We start from the raw sequence: 14,195 nt of genomic DNA on the forward strand, positions 1-14,195 counted from the left end.
GGCGTTTAGGTTGTTTCCAACTTTTCGCTGTTGTGAATAGTACTGCAGTGAACATTGGTGTATGAGTCTCCTTTTGAGTCTCTGTGCTTTCAAGTTTTTGGGTATATATCTAGGCGTGGAATTGCTGGATCATATGGTAGTTCTATTTTTAGTTTTTTGAGGAACCACCACACTGTTTTCCACAACGGCTGTACCATTTTGCATTTCCACCAGCCATGGGTAAACGTTCCAATTTCCCTACATCATTGCCAACATTTGTTATTTCCTGTTTTTTTGTTTTGTTTTTAATCTAAGCTATACTAGTGGGAGTATAATGGTATCTCATTGTGGTTTTGATTTGTGCCTCTCGATGGCTAATGATGTTGAGCATCTTTTCATGTGTTTGGTGCCCATATGTATGTCCTTTTTGGTGAAATGTCTATCCAAATCCTTTTCCCATTTGATGATTGGGTTGTCTTGTTGTTATTAAGTTGTTAAAGTTTTATATATATTTTGTTTCTTAGATTTTTATTGGATATTTGGTTTCCGAAGATATTCTCCCAGTGCGTAGCTTGTCTTTTCACTTTTTGTAAAGTTTGTTTTAATTTTGGTGAGGTCCCATTTATCTAGTTTGTCTTTTGCTGTGTGTGCCTTTGTTATTGTATTAGATAATAGATTGTTATAAGCTAGGCCCAACAGCATTGCTGCTGCATTTTCTTCTAAGAGTTTTATGGTTTTAGTTTGCACATTTAGGTCCTTAATCCATTTTGAATCAGTTTTTGTGTATGGTATGAGGCATGGATCCTGTTTCATATTTCTGCATATGAATATCAAATTTTCTCAGCACCATTTATTGAAGAGACTTTTCTTTCCCGATTCAATGGACTTAGCACCCTTGTCAAAAATCAGTTGACCATAGATGTGTGGTTTTATTTCTGGACTCTTAATTCTATTTCATTGGTCTTTGTGTCCATTTTATACCGATATTAGGCTGTTTTGATTACTATAGCTATATGTTTTAAAATCAGGAAATATGAGCCCTCTTACTTTGTTCTTCTTTATCAACATTTCATTAGCTATTTGAGGACTCTTGCCATTCCATATAAAATTGAGGGGAAAAAAAAAAACTTAATTTCTCCCTCTAATCTGTAGAAATCTATTTTGATTGGTTGCATAGAATCTTAACTTTCATTTGATTAAAAAAAAAAGTAAAAGTAATAAGTCTTAAAAAGTAAATTTGGCTCACCAAATGAAACTTTTTCCTGATCTTTCTATACATGCTAAAGTTGCTATCTGATCCTTTTGCAGCCCACAGTGTATAAGAAAGCAGCAGGTTAGAATCTCAGAAAATATTCTGACAAGGTGTTCTTTGACGAGCTGACTTACCATGTGGTAACTAGAAATGCTTTCATTTCAGTTCCAATTAAAGAACTGGCACGTGAAGCCAATTTAACCAAGTGAAAGCACTTAAAGTAGATCAGGGAGGGGAATATGTCCCTCTTTGTTGCCTCTTTGTTGTTGTTGTTCAGAATATACACAGCAGAACATACACCAATTCAACAGTTTCTACATGTACCATTTAGTGACGTTGATTACATTCTTTGAGTTGTGCAGTCATTCTCACCCTCCTTTTCTGAACTGTTCCTCCCCCACTGACATAAACTCACTGCCCCCTAAGGTTCCTATCTAATCTTTCAAGTTGCTGTTGTCATTTTGATCCCATATAGCTAGTTCTTAAAAAACATAATGCTGAAAGCAGGCATTTTTTTAACTAGTTAAGCTAAACTATTCTTTGGTTTTTAAGAAGACTTGAAGGACTATTTTTGGATTAAAGATTATCTCAGGGCAGTAGTTTTAGGGGTTCATCCAGCCTTCATGGCTCCAGGAAGTCTGGATTCCATGAGAATTTGAAATTTTGTTCTGTATTTCCCCCTTTTGATCAGGATTCTTCTGTGGAATCTTAGTTCAAAATGTTCAGTAATAGTAGCTGGGCGCCATCCATTTTTTTTTTTTAGCCTTATAACAAAGGATGCCATTGTTCATGGGGGCAACTAGCCACACATTCCTTATCCTCCTTCTGTTCCTGACTCTCCATTTCCCTCTGTTGCCCCAGGTGAATATAGAGAATTGTTGTGCCTTGCCTTTGTTGCCTCTTAAAAATATATATACCCACTTTTGAATTCGTACTAAACTCCATATTGTTCAGTTGCAAAAGGCTACAAAGTTCCCATTAATTTATCACCTAATTTGAAGAGGCATTGAATTCATATGTTTTGTTTAATCAAATATCCGTACATTTTTTTATAAGACTGGTATTAAAAAGAAATTTTCAACAAAATATTAATTTTTGTTTGAACTCATTGTCTTTGTTTAGCAATTTATTAGTTAAAATGCATCCAGTTTGTAAGTCAGATTAGAGGTCTGAAGGATACGCAGAAGAGACAAAGGTAATACAGGTAAGGTTGTGTAAGAACAAGGCAGTAACATTGGGCAAAATGTAATTGGTTAGTTCTAAGTTACTTTCCCTATATGGCATATTGGGAACTTTTATAGCCAGGTCATATACTATAGCTAAGGTGGCAAGCCGGACTGGTTAAGTTTTGGCTTCTAGGAAGGTCAGGCTTTACAATGAAGTAGAAACTTAGGTCTAAGTTGTTGATGTGGGTCTTAGTGTAAGTAGACTCCATTTTGGGCTTATTATAGTCAAGTTAACACCAACCTGAAGAAGTTGTTCACAACTGGTAAAATTAAAAATGTCTTTGATGTTTTTTTAAGTTCTATTTTAGAGAGACCAATCTACATGGCTTCCTTCTTCCCCTACTCCCAGAAATGATTTATTGTTAACACCTTCTGGGAATTAGTTTGTTCTTCACACAAATAACGTAGTTCCTCAAATTAGAAAACATTTGCTTGAAATAGCTATTCCTCAGATATGATTTTAGGTTTAGGGAGGAACATAGATAGGTAAATCCACAGGAATGATGCTTTCGTGAGGGATTTGTTGGAGTAATGTTACCAGAACAAAGTTCTTGCCTCTCACTGGTCAAGAATGAGCAGGTAAGGCACGTAGAGTTTTCCACACGAGCAAAACTTTATTGTAGGGGCTTGCAAGCAGAGACAAGGAAGGCCTAGAGCAACGCTTACCCTCGTCTCACAGAACAAAAGACAGGCCTGAGTTTTTAAAAGTTCTTGGGCAGGAAAAGATTCATATTTATTCATAGACATAGGCAGGGATATGTTAACTAAGGTGCATGCGCAGCAGCTTTCCAAGATGGCTTCTGTGCTGGAGGCCTCTGGGATTCATAGCAGGACTTATTATGGGGTGTCACACCTGCATGGTCTCTCGCTCCCCGGGTTTGATTCCCTGGCTAGGGCTGCAGCCCCTCACTGCCCCTGGTGGAACGTCACACAGCGGTCACAGGTGGATGTTCTGCACATGTCCCTGGGGCTGGTTTTCTCCAGCTGCTTCTGAAAGGCAACTTTAAAGAAGTTTGCAGGCTATTTTTGTATGCATGCCGCATTGTCCTGGGGAATGGCCTTGTCTCTGAGCCTTTGCCGATCTCCTGTTATTTTGTTTGCAGATTTGGGAGAACCTGTGTTCCTTGTCTTAATAAGCCCCTAGGTTCCACGCCCAACCCCGTATTACCTCCCTGATAGTACAGCCTGTCTCTTTTTTTTACTTGTTTCTCTTCTAACCACACTAGTCTCTTTGCTGTTCCTCAAACAGACACCTTCTGATCTCAGGGCCTTTGCTCCCTGTCTTAGTAATGTTAGGGGGACATATTTACATTCTTGTCCCACTGTTATGCCTTGGGCATGCTAGTTAACGTCGCTGAATCTTGAGTAAAATAAAACTACTTCTATGTTTGTACTAAGGTTTCAATGAGATAACAAGTGAGAATCAGCAGCGTTTACAGCCTTGGGATATTAATTTGTTATTATTATTACTACTGCATTCCATTAGTAACATGGTGATTTGTAGTGTTGTAGGGTAAAAACATCACAAAGTTTAGTAAAGCACAAAGAAAGTTTTATTCAGCATATATTCAAAGAGGCAAAAGTGGGAAATCGGACAAGCATGCTGCCACAGCCATGTCTGCCTAAGTCCAAAAATATTACAGAATAGACAAAAGTGGGAAAACAGACAAGCATGCTGTGTCTGCCCATGTCCTGGGAACATCACAGAGTCATCAGTATATATCAGCATTACAAAATGGGCACAAACATTGAAAGCTTCACCTTTTCACAGATGGACTAGAAACTGTGATCCTACATTTTGCATTGCCTTTCTTAACAGTCATTGGTGGAGGTTTCAGTAATGACAGTCAGGAGGGTCTTCATTGGTCCAACAAATTTTCTATTCATTAAATACTAATAGAAAAAGATAAGAGTGGAAAGTCTGTCGTGTTCAGTTAGATTGGCTTATGTGAAAGGTTCCCTAAAAGATTATTTTCCAAGATTGTCTTTGTACCTCAGGGCCCAGATGATGTGTCTTTGTGAGTCCAACTCCAGCTGGGTCACATTCTCTTTGTTCAGGGACAGGGAATAATTGATATTATTTCCAACATCAGTAGAGACCTGGGAGCTTTCCTGATTCTTCTGTAATCATTCTGATGTAATGACTATTTTCTTGTTGTTGTTGTGTGCCGTCCAGTGGATTCCGACTCATAGCAAACCAAATCAAAACCAAAAAAAACAAACCCATTGTCATCGAGTTGATTCCAACTCATAGCAACCCTGTAGGACAGCATAGAACTGCCCCGTAGGGTTTCCAAGGACAGGCTGTTGGATTCAAACTGCTGACCTTTTGGTTAGCGTTCTAGCCCTCAAGCACTGCACCACCATGGCTCTGTACCATGTCTCTCAACCACTGCACCACCTAGGCAATAATCTTTACGGGAGCAGATCATTGCGTCTTTTCTCCCAACAAGCCGCTTGTGGATTCGAGCTGCCAACCTTTCAGTTCGCAGCCAGTAGTCCCTATTTTTAATATCCAAAGTCTATTAAAAGGATTAAGAATTCTTTTAAGTGCAATAAATTTGGGGGATGGGGAAGGAATCAACCATCCCTCTTACGCTGTTTACTTCTATTCTCAGTTTTATTTTCTCTTTGAACAAAGAATTTTTTTTCCTTTCCATGTCTATTACTTTTTCCATTCTCTCATCATAAACCTACGGCCATCTGGTTGATTCTGACTCACAGCAACTCTATAGGACAGAGTAGAACTGCCCCATAGCGTTTCCAAGGCCGTATTCTTTACAGAAGCTAACTGCAATATCTTTCTCCAGTGGAGCCGCTGTTAGGTTCAAACCGCCGACCTCCAGGTTAGCAGCTGTGTACTTAACCACTGTACCACCAGGGCTTCTATTCTCTCACCATACCTCCAGGGAAAACTGTTATTACTCTAATGGTGATAATTTTTTTAGGAACGGTTCTAAGATGTTTTGCTGATTCTTATCTCTGATTCTCCTTTGTTTGCTGTTTTCATATTCAGATTTCTTTCTCCTGTTATCCTAATGAGGAGGCATTGAGAGCCCCTTTAGTATAAGTGCCCTGGTGATTTGGACCCTGCTTAAAAGAAAAGTTTTCTTCCTTTTTTTTTTTTCTTTTTGAAGAAATGGAGCACACATTGGATGATGTATTATCAAGAAATATTAATGTATTATTTTAGTCTCTGAAATCATTTCACTTTTCCTAACCCACTAGATAGTATAGTATAAGATACAATTTTATGATTCAGTTGTTTCAAGATGGTATTAACAGTAATAAGTTTTTCTTTTAACAAGGATTGTTTTGAGCAATGATAAGCTTTTCACATTCTGTTTTTCTGTATTTTCCCAAAATTTTGAAAGAATGCGCATTGGTTGCTTTTATAAGAGAGAAGCATTCATTTTAAAAGAATGATGATTTTTTTTTTCCAGTATTTTATGTTCAATTATTTTATGCACCTTTTTTTCTAAAGGTAACAGTTAATGGGTTCTATCTCCCAGGATCCCGTAAGCCTCAAATTAACAATTCTCTCTTTAAAATGATTTCAACAAAGTATGGAGCAACTGGTATATTTGATAAGAGTAAATGTGTTGAGAATCATTAAGTGGTCCCCAAATGTACTTATTTTTCTCAAATGTGCTTTTAAATACGTAATTGATATTAGACTAATAAGAAGAAAAGAAAGAACTGATATGACAGGCTACTAAATTGTTTTATAAAATTTACAACCTTGTATTTCACGGCACTGAAGTATATTATTATATGTTACCTATTGCAGTTTTGCCTTGGAAATTTTTGTTTATCATTCGTAATTAGTGGAACCTTCTGGTACCCATATAGCCACTGATCGCTTCCTCCCTATTCTACCTTTGCAGCTGATACACACTTCCAGTATTTACAGAAAATTCATTATAAAAAGGGACTCCGTAGTCTTACAGACTTAGGTTCTAATTCTAGTTCCTTCCACTTACTCCTTTTTGATTGTGGACATATTATTTTGAACTTCTCCAAGCCTTGGTTTTTTTGTTTTTTTTTAATTCATAAAATGGAAATGTATCAGTAAAGATAAACTAAGTTATGTTATGTAACAGATGACCCCCAAAATCTCAGTGGCTTTTAAGAATACGTATTTTTCGCTCATGCTACAATATTCCTAATGGATTGGCTGAGGTTCTATTCAAGTTGTTTGCCACCTAGGACTTAGACTGTGGAAGAAGATTGCGGGGAGGTACAGAGAACCACTGGCTTGTAAAGCTTCTCCTCAGAAGTAGCACATGTCTTTTCTGCCCACATTTCATTGCCCATAGTCAGTCAGAGGCCACTCCTGAGCTTAACTAGGCAGGGATATGTCATACTCCCACAGGAAGGGAAACCAGAACATTTGAGAAACAGCAATACAGTCTACCAGAGAAATAATAAACATACCTGTATCATAGAGTGAGGAATGAAACGAGATGCGCATAAACTGCTCAGCACTGTGATGACACAGAGTAAGTCCTCCATCAGCAGCAGAATCAACAAAGGAGACTATTATGTGTTTAAAACCAAAACCCAGTGCCGTCAAGTCGATTCCGAATCATAGCGACCCTATAGGACAGAGTAGAACTGCCCCGTAGAGTTTCTGAGGAGCGCCTGGTGGATTTGAACTGCCGACCCTTTGGTTAGCAGCTGTAGCACCTAACCACTATGCCATCAGGGTTTCCATTAAAAAAAAAAATGTGTTTACGGTCTTATAAACTGCGAGCCTTCTTTGCATCCCCAATCCCAGAAACACAGTTTGATGTTTAACAAATACTTGCTCAGTTTGTATTCCAGGAACTCACAACAAGAACAGTTAAATGACTAGGCCATTCTTTCTCCTGTATACTGCCTAAAACATGAAACAAAAGTTATCTTTTAGGTAAGCCTCAATTTGGATAATCAGACCATAGATAAATGAGAGTTAAATGTTTTAAAATAGAGTTTTAACATCTACCTTTCCATTGGATTCCCCAATTCTTTATGTCATGTTTAAGAGAAACCAGTAGGATTGTCTGAGCCAAATAATCTAATCGAGCTGCCCTTTTCCCATTAAATTGTTCTATAAATGATTCATTCTTTTAGTGTTCAGTAGACTCGATCTTTCTTTAAAATAGGGAAAAAAGAAATTTTAAGTGTATTTTTTTATATATATATATTTTTTTTTAACATATACCTACTGAATGTTATATAGTGTTTGAATCACAGCAGATTTTACTGTTAGATTTGCCTTTCATTATTTTATTTTAAAATAGTTCAGTCAAATTGACTTTTGGTCTGTGTTCAGTTTCATGGATTTTAATGTAAATCCGTGTACTCACAACCACCACAATCAGGATACCAGATTTGGTTTTTGGCCTACTAATGTCTCTTTTGATTTCTTGGCCTTAGGAGGGGAGAATAATAATTAAATTAAAAAACTGATAATATCAGCTGAAAACAAATGTGTGTGTGTGCACGCGCTTAGAGTTACAACTCTTAGCGTTGTGACATTAGTATTAAGTGGAACAAGATGTATATGTAGTTTTATCTTCGTAATGTGAAGGCTGATTATTGATTCTGATGAAGTGGTAATGGTAAAGGAATATTGAAATCCTTTTGCATTTCTATGAAAACTAATTAGAACAGACATTTTGTCTCAACTTATTTTAGCCCAAACACTGATAAGTTAACTCTTTCGAGGTTAGAAGTGAATTTCTTGTTAGGATTAAGTTATAAAACAAAACCAAACCCGTTGCCATCAAGTCAATCCCAACTCACAGCAACCCTATAGGACAGAGTAGAACTGCCCCATAGGGTTTCCAAGAAGAGCAGTTGGTGGATTTGAATTGCCAACCTTTTGGTTAGCAGGTGAGCTCTTAACCACTTTGCCACCAGGGCTCCATAATTAAGTTTTAGATCAAATGTAAAGTAGAATTTTTTCTAAATGCCTAAACTTCTCCATTTGGGACAGGAGGATTAGAAATTTTCCCGTCTTGTGCTCCCTCATTCACTTTCTGATGCTCTTAATGATAACTTATTATTAGATTGCTAAAAGTAAATGTAGGTACTAGTAAGTCACTTAGTGGCTGTTAAAATGGCATTAATGACATAATGTACGATATAATTCTGGCCTCACTCTATCTTGACTAGTATGACTTTGGGAATGTTGAAGATGACTCCATAAATGACATCTCCTAGAATACAGGCATTGCTCTTATGACCATTTCCTAGAAGTTTTTACAGGATTTACTCCAAAATAACCATGTTGATTAATTGATTGGGTCATTCAATTGTTCATTCATTCATTCAACTGTAATGTTAGCCCTTAAGGCTTAGGCACTGGGCAAGGAAATGGGGAAATAAAGATAAACAAAATAACAACAATTGTGAGGGTAGCACAAGACCCAGCAGTGTTTCATTCCATTGTACATAGGGTCACTGTGAGTTGGGACCAACTTGACGACACCTAACAACAACAAGCTCATAGTAGAGTGGAGGACATGAGCTTGTATGGTGTAATAGCAGTACTGGGAGATGAGTCCTAATAGAAGTATAGAGTACAGAGTGCTCTGGCATTGAAAGTAGAGCTACTAACTGCCTGAAAAAAGAGATCTAAAGAAACCATGATATCATTATCACTTATGGCCCCCACTCTTTAATTTTAAGAGAACCTTTTTTTTTTAATAGGAATTTAATACCTATTATAATTGTTATTTATGATATCTTATATAAACCAACCAATCATGCCATTAGGTTGATTGTGTTTTTAAATTCCATAATTATATATGGAACTGGCTTTAACACATTGTTAGGTGTCGTCAAGTCGGTTCCCACTCACAGTGACCCCTTTGTACAACAGAACGTAATGCTGCCGGGTCCTGCGCCATTCTCACAATTGTTGTTATGTTTGAGCCTGTTGTTGCAGCCAGTGTTTCAGTCCATCTCACTGAGGGTCTTCCTCTCTTTCGATTATTCTCTACTTTACCAAGCATGATGTCCTTCCCTAGGGACTAGCCCTTCCTGATAATGTCCAAAGTATGTAAGACAGTCTCGCCATCCTTGCTTCTAGGGAGCATTCTGGCTGTACTTCTTCCAAGACAGATTTATTCATTCTTCTAGCAGACCATGGTGTATTCAATATTCTTCACCGACACCATTATTCAAAGGCATCAACCCTTCTTTGGTCTTCATTATTCATTGTCCAGCTTTCGCATGCATATGAGGTGTTTGAAAATACCATGGTTTGGGTTAGGCACACCGTAGTCCTCAAAGTGACGTATTTGCTTTGTAACACTTTAAAGAGGCCTTTTGCAGCAGATTTGCCTCACTCGAATTAATAATCATCAGAACATTTAGAATAGCTTGACAATAGAACGATATAATGTATTCAGTAAATACTAAATCACTAAAAAAAAAAAAAAATTTTTTTTTTTTTTTTTTTTTTTTTATTATTCATCTTAGAAAATTCATACATGCTACAGCATGAATGATTCTTGAAAACATTATGCTAAGTAAAAGAAGCCAGTCACAAAAGGCCCCGTATTATGATTCCATTTACCTGAAGTACGCAGAATAGGCAGATTTACAGAGGCAGAAGGCAGGTGGTGGTTGCTTAGGGCTGGGAGGGATGAGTTAGTTGGAGGAGAATGGGGAGCGACTGCTAATGGGTTAAGAGCTTCTTTTAGGGGGAATGAAAATGTTCTAAAATTAGATTGTGGTGATACTTGCAGAACTCTGGATATACTAAAAAACATTTAATTGCACACTTTAAATATATGTAGGTATGACATGTAAATTATGTCTCAGTAAAGCTATTTAAAATACTTAAAAGAAATGGTACTTTTCTCTCTTTTGAAATGCTTTTTTCCTTTATTATATGTTTTCAGTTAGCTGGAAAGAGTGTAAAGTTTAGCATTTTAAATACATACACTTCATAATAAAACTGTAATCTGAGGAGGCTTTCTAACTGGTAACTATCCGTCTAAATGCAAACGCATCTGAATGGAAATCTTAAAGTATTTGATATACTCTCTCACACACAGAGTGACATTGTTAAGCTGGCAGTGTGTATATTCAAGACCAGGTAGAATAAATGTGTATATTCGAGACCAGGCAGAAGGCGATGATTAATTTGATGACTACAGAGCAATAGAAGTGAAATGTAAAAAAGTTCTTTTAAAAAAAGTACCCATACATAGGATTGCTTTTTTAAGTTAAACCTGTTTTCATTCAAGTCACTATTTTTTTCTTCACTTTCCAAGCTCAGCAAAATAAATGAAGAAATAAATAAACATCAAGATGATTGCCCCTTTGTTAAGAGGGGAACTTCTCGTAAAAGCCCCAGATAGAAACGCTGGTTTGTTGACCTGATTACCCATTCTCTGGTTTCTGACTATAAAATAGTCACCATCTGGGTTTTAAGCAGCGTTAATATATTAACCCTTAAATTATACATGAGCCTATATTATATTAAAATAGGCACGATTTTGATGCTTATTGCTACCAGAACTCCTGAAAATGTGCATGTTTACACACACACATACACACACCATATGTATACACACATGCTCATTCATATACTTGCCCCTTTACATGGGCTCTCTCACCCAGCTCACAACACAGGGTTACTCATGGCTGCCATTAGTCGATCAGCCACATTTTGAACTAAGTGTTTTCCTTTTGTTAACCTGGACTTCATGTCATTTCTAAATTACGTCCATAAGAAAATGCACTGTGATTCCAATCTAAAGGTCCAACAGACCTTTAGAAATATAACCCCCGATGGGACTACCTATGAAGTGTCTTGATTAGGATTTATGTTTGTATTCATATTTACTTTTATATTCACTTCTTTGCACTTGTTCAAAACTTAAGGCATGCCAGAATATATGCTTGTTTAACTGCTGCAGCCAAACGGAGCTATTGCTAATTGAAAAATTGTTACCCTGTCAAGTGGCAGTTATAAATCTCTTTCTCTGTATGTTGATGCGGCTTTAACCTACATGTGTATTTAAATGTTTGGTGGTATACATAACATTGACCAGCCATTGGAGGGATAGAGAGAGAGGGGTAAAACAATCAGTCCCTGCCCTGTGGAGCTTTCCGTCTTGGTGAAGATTCATGATCATATTGCAAGGTCTAGTCCAGTTGCCTTTGAGTTGATTCTGAATCATGGTGACCTCCTGTGGATCAGAGTAGAACTGTGTTCCATAGGGCTTTCAATGGCTGATTTTTCAGAAGTAGATCACCAGGCCTTTCTTCCTTGGTACCTTTAGGTGGACTTGAACCTCTAACCTTTTGATTAGCAGCTGAGTGCAGTAACCATTTGTACCACCCGGGGACTCTTGTTGCAAGATAGAACTAAGTAAACACTGTAGTAACACCAGGAACGGGTTGCTGATGAATCTATAGAAGAAGTAATCTCTCCCACAAGAGAACCTGTAACTACAAGCTGAACCTTATAAATATGAGAAGGATTGTGAAAGGTAGAACAGAGAGCAAAGGTTATCCTTAATTCAGAGTGCTGAAAGAGAAGAGGGATAGAAGAAAAAACAAAACAACAATAAGCACTTTGTCTGTTTGGGGTACATTTGTTAGTGTGTGCTGTCAGGTCGATTCCAACTCATAGAGACCCTGTAGGACAGGGTAGAACTGTACGATAGGGTTTCCTAGGCTGTAATCTTTATGGAAACAGATTGCCAGGTCTTTTCTTCCATGGAGCCACCAGTGACTTCAAACTGCCAACCTTTTAGTTAGCAGCTGAGCGCTTAACTACTGCACCACCAGGTCTCCTTCTGGGGTACATTATTCTATGTTAACTCATGATTCTTTTAGTGGCAGAATCATAGACCTTAATTAAGGGGCAAGTTTATGTTTATTTTGTGTTCTAGTACCTAACATTATAAAGTTGCAAAGTCTGTATGTAATATGAAGCTGAAGGTAATTACTAGTGGGGAGAGTTATATCTTGAGAACCAAAGGAAAACAACCGCTAGATTTATCCTTCTTGTTTGCTATTAACATTTTAATTTGTAAATTGTCATACTGTAACAGGGAAATGCTCCATCTAGCACAGTATCCTGTTTAGAGTAACAGGCCACCCTGAGTGTTTCCAAGAGAAACTGCTACCCTTTCTGGCTCAGGGTCACGTTTGCTGGTAAGCCCCTTTCAGATTTACTTAAACCAACTCAGTACACGTTCTTTCTCCTTCAAATGCTAGTTAGAGAACCAGCTCATTGAAAAACTTTTCTATGTATTGATAAGTTCCCATTAATCAATTGAAATTGTGTTACCATGGACTTTAAATAGTTTCCAAGGAAGAAGAATATTAAATAAGTTACATGTTGAGTGCTTGCTATGTAAGTGCATACCCGATTATCTTATTCTCACAATGGCCCTATTATGTGGGCATTATCACTATTGCCATTTCTCTAGAAATCAAGCAAGGAACAGAGATTAGGAGTGAAGTTTCATTTCACAAAGTCTGGAGGCTTGCGTGTTACTATGATGCTGAGCAGGGTTCAGTGGAGCTTCCAGACTTCTGTTGGACTGGGAAGGAAGGCCTGGAAATCTACTTCCATAGGTCAGCCAGTGAAAACCATGTGGATCACAGTAGTCTGCCACTGTGAGTAGGAGCCCAGTCAACAGCAGCTAACAACACTGACAACTATGTGTTAAAGTGTCATTTCTCACAATAAGAAAACAAAACAAAACCAGTTGTCATCAAGTGAATTCCAACTCATAGCGACCCTTTAGGACAAAGTAGAACTGTCCCATGGGGTTTCCAAGGAACAGCTGGTGAATTCAAACTGTTGACCTTTTGGTTAGCAGCTGAACTCTTAACCATGGCACCACCAGAGCTCCAACTGATATGCTGAAAGCCATTTGAAACTGTGAATCCTGCCCCTTTAGAAAAACAAAGATCTTTGTACAATCATTTTTCTTAATTTTTTTTTTTTTTTTGGAGTCTTAATTTTCAGTAGTAAAAAATGTGAAAGGCAGAGAATCAAAGAAAAAGACCATCATGTTTATTATAGGGTACATAATGGTCAGCGTTGCTCTGCCTCACACCGTCTTATGTATACTACGTACTGAATAAGGACATGAAAAGCCTCCTGACTAAAAACCCAGCCAAGAAGCCTAACAGGGAACCTTTAGATTATGTCTTACCAGTTATTTTCCTGCTTGAGAAGAAATTCTTTAGCACCAATTCCAATTGAGTAGTCTATAATAACAAGGTATATATGCCCATTAATTTCTGGTTAGTGAATGTATGGAGAATAGACATCCACAAGTAATTTCATTTCGTAATTTGATTTTCTTTTCCATAGGATTTATAAAAACAACTAAGCTGTTACTAAGAAGGGAACTGGTTTGAGTTAACCTGCCTTTTCTTCCACTGGGCTCTTTAGTAAAAATACTAGCATTCACAGTCAATATAAAGAAAATCGAGAAACAGAGGATATGGTTGATCCATATGCATGACTGCCCCCTGAATAACTATGAGGTGACTGTATATATGGAATTTTTTTTTTGACTCCATAAGATCCCTCAAAATATTGTTCTAAGGATGAAATGAGATAACAGATGTGAAAGTTCAGTACTTTGAAAACTAAAAATCACTGAGCACGTGCAAGTTATTAAAGAGCATCTCCTTTCTTGACATTTTTACCACTGTTGGACTCTGCTTGCTCTCTCCCTCTCCCTGTCACACCCTCTCTCTCAAAG

At 37.5% G+C, this 14,195-nt stretch overlaps 1 protein-coding gene across 5 annotated transcripts in view; it reads left to right on the forward strand.

The window, feature by feature from the left end:
* The window catches only part of CDKAL1 (CDK5 regulatory subunit associated protein 1 like 1), a 764,092-nt gene that overhangs the window by 499,894 nt on the left and 250,003 nt on the right, over window positions 1–14,195 (forward strand). The gene's annotated exons all lie outside the window — the stretch shown is intronic.

The sequence above is a fragment of the Loxodonta africana genome, chromosome 1 (genome assembly GCF_030014295.1).
Source record: "Loxodonta africana isolate mLoxAfr1 chromosome 1, mLoxAfr1.hap2, whole genome shotgun sequence".
NCBI classification, from domain to species: Eukaryota; Metazoa; Chordata; class Mammalia; order Proboscidea; family Elephantidae; genus Loxodonta; species Loxodonta africana.